This window comes from Gobius niger, assembly GCF_951799975.1.
Source record: "Gobius niger genome assembly, chromosome: 2".
NCBI classification, from domain to species: domain Eukaryota; kingdom Metazoa; phylum Chordata; class Actinopteri; order Gobiiformes; family Gobiidae; genus Gobius; species Gobius niger.
In genome coordinates this window covers 21549680-21559367 of record NC_136853.1, presented here as the reverse complement: position 1 = coordinate 21559367, position 9688 = coordinate 21549680, and positions in this window count along the sequence as shown.

Here is a 9688-nt window from a genome sequence, read left to right as displayed (position 1 = left end):
ATTCAACTGTACAGGACTCTCCGGTGTTACGTCACTAAACGAAATGTGAAAACAGTCAATGGATTCCAGAGGAATTATTAAGTTGAATAATAGTCGGATTGTGATAAAATGTCATTTGACGATAACCTGCCTATTGAGGCAAAGGCCCACAGAAACAGAAAGTGGACTTAATGGATGTAGATGAATGTATGCATTTCCAAGAGGTACTTGGAGTAACGACCCAATTAACTAAATGTTCAGTTGCTGTTGCTGAATTTCACACATTTCTGTTCGCATTTCAGGAAATCATAATCTAAGTTAAAGAGGGGGTATTAAACCTAACCCTAAAATGGCTGCCATCAGAGTTTTTACAGATTACTCAAAAATACGTGAATGTGCCAAGACAACACTTCAGGCATGTTTTTAATGAGGGAATGACATAATAACATGATGTAAAGCTTGAAAAAGTCGATTTTGCATAATAGTCTCCCTTTAAACATAATGCTGATGAGAAAATGTTTTAAAAGCTCTTTGTTCTTTCTGACTTCGTTAACGCGTGTCATGACATTAAACATCTGATGAACAATTTATTTTATGTTTAAAGCAAAATAAATCATAGGATTTTGAGCCCGATGTGTTCGGCAATCTCTTGTTTTCATCTCCGTTGCTATGGAGATATCAGAAATCCCTCGATGTTCGGAGAGCCTATAGTTTAGACCTGTTAGTCGTAGACAAGGACAGAACTGTGCTTTTTTTTTGGGATGTGGATGAGAGACAGAAAAAAGATGCATAGATATCCCGTACTCATCAATACACCGGCAGTGCAGTATAGGTAAGAGCTATTTAATCTGAGATTACCATTTATTATGAAGTGATATATTAGGTATAATATTCTAATTATCATGTAAACAACAGCAATAATACACAGGCAGTATTTTTTGATGGCTTTCTGAAGCAGAACTGTTTGTTTCTTGTTTGACAGGCAATAACAATATTTGGTTATGTAAAAAAAAAAAAGAGATATTCATGATTTATTTCCTATTATCATTTGTTTTTAAGGATACAATACATTACAAACATTTAAGTGGAGAAATGGACCGTGTATTTCCTCATTAACCAAAATCTATAATTCAGTCCGGCATTCCAATAGAGCTAATTAAATGTGATTCAACCCCAGCCCAACACAAACACGCCTTTGCTTCAGCGTCAGATGAGCTGTCCTGCGATGGTGTGTGAGTGTTTGCGTTCCTGTATCTCTGAATGTATCTTTGTGTCAAGTTGCGCTCCCCACACAGTCGGCTCTTTGACAGCAGCGCTCCGAGCTGCATCCAATGAAAGGATTAGTATGTAGTTAGTGAATGCAAGACTGTGCTAAATCTATGACACGGGTTTATCAGGTACGAGGCATTCCTCCAGCAGGACCTCCACTGTGGACTGGAGGAATATTTGAGGGGAGCGAACTCTCGTCATCACAACAACGATTCACAGAGGAAGATCAGGATTCCAGAAGTGTCAAATTATAGCTTTTCTTCATTTTTGTCAACTTTTTGTGTGATAGCAGATATGTAAAGGGTGAAAGCCGTCTCTGCAGTAAGCCTGGATGATTCAAAGGATAAAAGAAGTCTCTCAGTGATACAGATTAGATTACACGATTGATCAAGTCATTCATTTAAACGGCTAAATAAAACGAACAGATCCTATAGATTTGGCTCCCCCATAAATCCCATGGCTGGCAAATTCCACATGCCACAGCCCTTTAATTACAGAGGACGCCTTACATCCTCTCAAAAATATGACAATGTTAATTATGTGGCAAACTCTACTCTTTGCCTCCCCAGAAAGACTCATTACACTCACATTCATGTGAACAGAGCGCACAAGGGAACCTCCTGCAGATAATCATATCACTTATCCCGGAAGGCTGTGATGAGCTTCCTGCGTTCATGACTTCCTGTGAAGCTTCAAGAAAACAGTGAGCAATGCCAAGAAAATGTATTCAAGTGACTTCTCTTATACTATAAATACTGTAGTGTGCGGTAAATACAGGGCCAATTGTATCATTTCTTTTAATTGTTTTGTCTCTTGTGTTACTCTGTGACTAATACAATAAGAGAGGCATAAGCTTGTGCAGAATGAAGAGAAGCCGACCTCAATACATTCTCCTGATAAAAAAAACACACACACACACACACACACGCACAGACAGAGCAGCTTTCACAGGTAACATTCACAAACTGATGGTGCCGTCTCTTTCCCGTTCACCGCATTCAAAATCTACAGCCAAATGTATCAACAACAGTTGGGGTAACAGAGCTCTGCAAGTTGTGAGGAAAAGATTTATCACCAGATTTATGAGTTGTGGCCCACACCTCAACAGTCTCAATCATACTGAACAGGCTGCGCTCCTGGGTTCCCAGGAGGATATGGTAAATCTGCTAAATCATCTTATTTACTTCTTGTTGGGGGTGTGTCTCTCATCCCATTATCTCAGGCCATTATGTCCCATATTTCTCTGGTTTTGGTTTTCAGTTTATCACCACAATATCGAATCAAATCAGCTTTAATTATAGAGCACGTTTAAAGCAGTCAAAGCCTGAGTGCTGAACAGTCAAAGAGTAAGTGCAAAATAAAAAAAAAACAATATATGAATTTTACAATTACAAAATGTATAAACAATGCCAAGTGTCTCGTTAATTGGTGCCAGAAGCCCGAGGGAAGAGGAGTGTTTTTAGTAAAGATTTAAAATACTCCAGTGATTGAGCCGTTCTGATTCTGGCCCAAATCACAGAAAAGGCTCCATCACCTCTCGTCTTCCGGCTGGTCTGAGGAACAACCAGGACGAGCTGGTCAGCAGAGCACAGAGCTCTGGCACATGAGGCTGAAGTAAGGAGGAGCCAAGCCATTCAAGCTTTTAAAAACATCATCAACATTTTAAAGTGAATTGTAAAGTATACAGGGAGCCAATGTAATAATTTGGGAGCAGGTGTGATGTGGTCCCTTCTCTTCTGAACTCCCTGTAAACGGCTGAGTTGAGACTGGTCTCTTTGTGTCTCTCCACCAGCCTAACCATGCTGCAGGACCTTTTGATCAGACCTTTTAAAGTCAGAGGTTTAGCTCACCCCGATAGTTTGCCACTGAACCCAACCATCTTGGATTGCATCCACTTGATGACATTTCCTTTGCTGTTACCACACAGGTGGGTGACATGTGTGGTCTGACACAGACAGCCTATGTGTTATATAAATAAAATGTATCTTATTTTTTTTACACATAGGTCACTAAAGCCTTTCCCCACATGGCCTTTTCTATTTTTTTACTCTCCTGGTGAGTGAAGCTGCTTATTAGAAGAAGAACTAGTTTTTCACTATGGCATGTTAGGTATAGTATCTGCAAAAGTTCTTTCTGATTTCAATTACTGTCATTATTTCACTCAAGGAAATGTTTCACCGGCTCAAAACAATAATTTCAGTCACATTGTTGAGCGCCGTTTCAGACGCAGTTTTATCTTGAAACACAGAAACCACACACATTTTCAGGACACTCTTTGGTTGCTAGATGGAAGATACTTCATTTGAGCTTAGTGGCAAAATACCAGCATTGGGTCTAATCCAATATGGAGAAGCTTAATATTCTCTGGTCGATTCTCACTCGACTCAAAGTGTATTCCCCAAAGTTCTTGTTGCATAATACAACAGGTACATCTACTGATACATGTGCAATAATTAATTCATGTTTTGTACTCATATAGCATGGATACAGCATTGAGAAACAGGAAGATAGAGAGATTTTGTTCGGGAAAGCACGGCTCTTCTTTTTGTACCATAGAAAACAGTGGTCAGTCAGAAACCACATATTTTTAAGAGGGCATTTTCACACCTTCAGGGATCCTAAAGGGGCCGACCAGCTCTCTCCTCATGATTCTGGCCCAAAACATGACTCCGCCCCCTCCTTACTGACGTCATAGCCTTGTTGGGACATGGTGGCCATTCACCAACCATTCACTACTCCATCCATCTGACCATCCAGGGTCACACGGCCTCATCAGTGAACAAGACTGTTCACTCTTCATGTATTTCTGAGCCACTGCAGCCGTTTCTGCTTCAGCTTCAATGAACAGTTTAGGGGAGGCCGGAGAGAAGGTTTATGCACAACTGCAGCCTCTGGAGGGTCTGACAGCTTCATGTTCGGGAGACTCCAGAGGCACCAGCAGCTTCAAATACCTGTATGCTGCTTTGTAGCATCTGTTCTCTTAATCTGATGTGTTTGTCTGGCAGAAACCGTCCTAATAGTACCTTTATCTGCACAAAACGGAGTGTGATCTCTGAATCATCCACAAATCTTTTATCAGTACGAGAATTAAGCTTAATATTTCATGACATTTCGAAGGTTTTCATTCCTAGACCAAGACATCAGAAGAGAGATCCTTTTTCTTTCCCTTATTGCTTAAAAATGATGATCTGCTTAATAAAGTGGAACATCCTTTTTCAGTAGTTTTTCCCTTAACTGGGCTTAACCTGAAAACTAATCATCCCAGGTCTCTGAGATTGTCAGTGATTCAAAGAGCCCCGAGACACAAAACCATCCATGAGTTTCATTGAAAAAGTTATTTTTTTTTAACCTTTTTGACACTGAAATACAATTTGCATAATAATTTGGAACGCGGTGTACAATTTGAACTAATTCAGTTCTAAAAAGTAGAATTTATACCTTTCCTTTTAGACTTGAAAAGAGGAATCTGCCTGGAAACTTGTCTTGTCTGTCTTGTGTTGGATGTTTGGAGAGTCTCACTCGAGCAGCAGAAATCACAGAGTGCTGTCAGGGTCGGACTGTGTATATGCCCCTTTGTGTTGTACAGTATGCTCAGGTTAACCTTTAAATGTCAGTGGTATTTGAGAAGTGACCTCACGGTCTCTGCATTGGCAAATGTCTGTGGCAAGTGTCTACGCTGTTTAACACATTCAAGAATTACAGCAAAACAACATTCAAAGCATTGGTATTCAACCAGCAGGAACAGTGTGACCTTTAAAGAAATAGGAGTAGAAGATTTTGCATGTTTGAGGTAAATAATGCTACCTGTCAAAAACATTCCTGGTGCAAGTTTATTTTTGGTCCGATAGTGTCTCGATGTGAGCCACTGAGGCACACCCGACATTGTCATTTTTGTCACAAAATATGCCGGGATTTTAGTGTAAACTCTAAGAATAAACCCCTCTATCCCATTGTTTTATTACTCTTCATTAAACTGTTTTACATTTAGCAGAACCATTTGAACAATGTCGAAGTCTTTTGCCCATCCTGTTGTGCCAGAGTTTACTTCAGCATATGTCACATGAAGTCGTGCCTTCTCTGTCTCCATCATTCTGTCTGAGCCTGTACTGTGTAGGCAAACTGGAGGTCAGGGCTGTTAACAATTTGATGAGCATGTCAAAAACGTGTCAATAGATACATTAGGATTTCTTTCCAGACAAGTTGAGCTTGTCCTGTGGCAATTGCAGGGTAACAAACATAATCTGTTAGGCGACCATGAGTGGGGATAACAGATAGAAGAATTAGAAGAGATAAGAACATAAATGGTCAGCTTTTCTCAAATATCACCCAAGAAACCGCTGAGAGATAAAGTAAATAGGAAGTGGAGAGAGAAGTCTGTAAGAAGCAGAGAAAAGAGTGGTCTTTGAAGTGTGGTGTCCCCTCAGGTGATCTCCCTCCTATTCATTAGGGGCCACTTTCCCCCGGAACCTCCCTGTCAACTTGCCATCTGGAAAGAGCGCTTCACAAAAACATGTATTCTGTGCTACAAGAAAAGCCCCTTAACGCAGCCCAATCCTCATTTTGCTTTTTGTTACTGCTCCACAGAAAGCCTCCCTATCCTCCAAATTTAGGAGGGTACATTGATCCTCAAGGGAGAAAATGGGACAAGTGGCAGAAAATACATGTAAAGCCTGAACCAGCTCATCCGGCAGTGTATCGCTCTCTTCTCCCATAACTCATCAGCAATACATTTGCTTAAATGAGCAGTTTGGAGCATTTGTGTGCGTAAGTGTGTAACAAAAGCTGAAACCACACACTGATGTGTTGTAATAAGCGACCGTTGCATTAGACATTGCTTAGGTTCTTCATTTTTTTTCCTTTTAGTCGGATCACACAGCCAAGCACTTGCAATCCAGTATGAATTTGATGCAATTTTCTTTTATCTTGATTTTTTGACGTATATTGACCCTAAATGGAGCTCCCTCTATTCATTCACAATTCCCTCTAACACAGGAATTACACTGGCTTATGATTTCACTGGGCTGGATTATTTGTTGAATGTAAAGGAACAACTATGCACAGAGAAAACACAGGAATCCAGTTTACAAGAAAGCGGCGAGTGCATACAGGCACATGAAGCTGCATTTCCAGACATTAAATAACTTTGTAGCTTTCAGGGAAATCTCATATCTATATTTGCATGTAAAGAATGTGACTGACCCCGACACACTGCACTGCACAAATGAAACACACACACATCAAACTGAAAACTGCTTGTTAAGCCATTAGGAGAAGCAACTGGAACAGCTTCCAGCCACTTTGTTAATGAGCAGGGCAGACATTACATCAGCTTGCCTGGTTAAAATGTCACAAAGTGCTGGGTAATACTGCTACTGTAACATGAGTATGCAGGCTACCCGTATACAGTAGCCCACAGAGAGTGAGAATAACTACAAACAGCAAAGACGGGCACATCAGCAGAATATATGTCCTTATGTATGGCCGTGCCTGGGCCCGGCAAAGCACCATTACACCATGCCTATGTGAGGGTTCTTTCTTCTCTGCTTGTCAAACAACCCAAATCCCCCTAATCCACAGCTCCATTCTTACCAATTGAGGAAACAACACCAGCATGCTCATTGCTCACCCAGGGTAGATAGAGGGTCATAAACAGGATTAAAGCATTTGTTCTTCAGTAAGTCTTCACTATTCTGGCCATTTAACAGTGCCTGCTTCTCTGTGAATATTTGAAGTGTCAGCCATGCAGCAATTTGATTTGGGCAAATATGAAATACGCCTACAATAATACTGTAATGTGTAGAAAGCCTGAACAGGAACATGTTAAAGCAATGGGAAAATGACAGATCATTATAAGCAATAAACAATGTATAAATTAAATATAAAGATATATCCCAAAGTTATCACGTTATAGGCTCCATCATCTCGCCAGAGGCTTTTTGTAACAATTATGTTTTGGGGAGAAGAACGTGCTCACACAATTAACAAAAATACTGCCTATAAATGAACAGTGAAATGAGAACTTACCTCTGGTTCAGCTCGCTCGGCTCGGTTTCTTTCTGTGAACACGTTTGGTTTTGTTCTGGGGGCGCGCTCCTTTGCCTGCCCCGGTCCTTCTGTGTCTGTGCCGACACTCGCAGAAGCGGCAGAGCGCGTTTCAAGTGGCGACGTCAAGCGCACGCGCCGAAGATGAAGCGCAATTAACGGGGCTTCAAAATAAAGCTGATGATCGTGGACTTCAAGAACTCAAATTCGTTTTTCTAGCCAAACTCAGACTAATGAGTCAATGGGGCATCCGTACGCTCACTAACTTATTCCATACACACAATTGATATACAAGGCTAAAGAAAAATAAAGTGCGTAAAAAGACTAGGACTTTACATTGAAGGTCCATATTGCACTTCCGTTTATCTCTCTCTTTTTTTTACACTGTGCAAGCCCCTGGTCCACCCACCCCGCCCCCTTCGCCCCCTCATATAAAGACTGCCTTGTTGCTTGACTCAGGACCGATTCAACAGAACCAAAACACTAGTGCCTTTCATTCTGACAAGAAGCATGAGTCCAAAAGTGAAGTCAACATGAATATCCATTTAGACCGACCCCGTTAAAACTGACCACTCCACAACTCATTTATAACGCAGTGATATCAAAAAGCGCACCGGCCATACGCACGATGCGTGACCAGCTGTTGGAGCGCGTGATTACTGTCTCACGCGAACACACTATTCCGGTCAAAATTAGGGAGCACGAGACGAATTTTGTGTTGTTGTTTATTCGAATTTAACCGATATCCACAAATCCAATGAGGTCAGACTGGATGTGTAGATTATCTAGGCAGTGACCGAAGAAAGTAGGCAATTAAGTAAGCAAATAATGACCGGACCTGGACCTGGGTGCATGATCAGAAAATTGTTCATTCATCCCTTCCGTCTAGGTTTAATATTACATACACATCATTCCATCTCAAATATCCTGGAATAAACGTGTCTTTATTTGTCTTCTGTCAGAACTGGGGATGAGAACGATTGTCCCAAACTCTTTAAGAATCACTGCCACAGAACTGCACTGGGCTAAATCTGTTAATGCAGTATCTGAAGCTGTTGATATCAGAGAGACAGAGACACAGTGAGCCAGATGAAATGGTCTGAAACCAGCGACTCCATGTGGTAAGAAATATAATGACAGCTGATCCTTCCTTCATTTTCAGTGCACAGAAAAAGTATGCAATTATTTAATGCTTGTTCAATAACATGTTTGAGGAAAAGGCAATAGTTCACTTTATGACAAGTTTGAGACATACTTGTCATCTCAGGGTGATTGTGGATCCAGTGAGAACCACTGATGTAGAGTTTATTTGATTAAGACAAAAAACATAATATCTATTAGGGCTGGGCGATATATCGATATTTAAGATATATCGATATATTTTTAAATGAGATACGGAATTAGACCATATCGTGTATATCAGGATGTTCCAAATTCAGATAAGCTCTTAAGTTAACAAACAATTCTTAAACTGAGCACTTTATTTTATTTGTTTATATATGAATGCTGCTCTATTTTATTTTGTAGGCTATTTACGGAGCCTTGTTATACAGTTGTTTACATTTTATAGTGAGTTTTCGTATTTGGCTTTGACTTTGACTTAAAGGGAGGGTATTATGCAAAATCGACTTTTTCAAGCTTTACATCATGTTATTATGTCATTCCCTCATTAAAAACATGCCTGAAGTGTTGCCTTGGCACATTCACGTATTTTTGAGTAATCTGTAAAAACTCTGATGGCGGCCATTTTAGGGACAGGTTTGCCTGAGTCCTCCTAGGAACGCCCCCACCTCCTGGAGACGCCTCCGAGCTTTCGTCACCAGCCGAGTAACCAACCACTGCTCCTCAGCAGAACCCCCTCCCCACTGATGCCACAGACAGCGTGTGGAGGGGGCGTGTCGAAAAGGCTCAGAGGTTCTTAAAGAGACAGAGGCCTATTTCAAGACATTCACTACAGCCATTTTGAGAGAGCAATTTTATACAAGGCAGTTATTCTAATTTACTGCATTTACAGACCAACAGAAGGTTTCGTCATCATTGTAGTGTGATATAACCTGGTGCTATGTGATTGAAAAAAGCATAATACCCCCTCTTTAACATTTCATTTCACAGCTCTCACTTAGCGGAAAAAATATCGGGATATATATCGTATGTTGATATTCAACCAAAATATATTGGGATCTGAGTTTTGGTCCATATTGCCCTGCCCTAATATCTATCTACACAAATGTAAATAATGATTTATCTTTGTTTCGCGAGGAAACAGGAGCCACACAAACCAGACGTCGAGGGCAATGTTCAAAAATCAACAAACAGCGTCGCACATTCAAGCAGCCGATGTCAAAAGGTCTTTATTAATCAAAAGAAAATGTTTCAGCAGATCCTTCTTCAGATCATT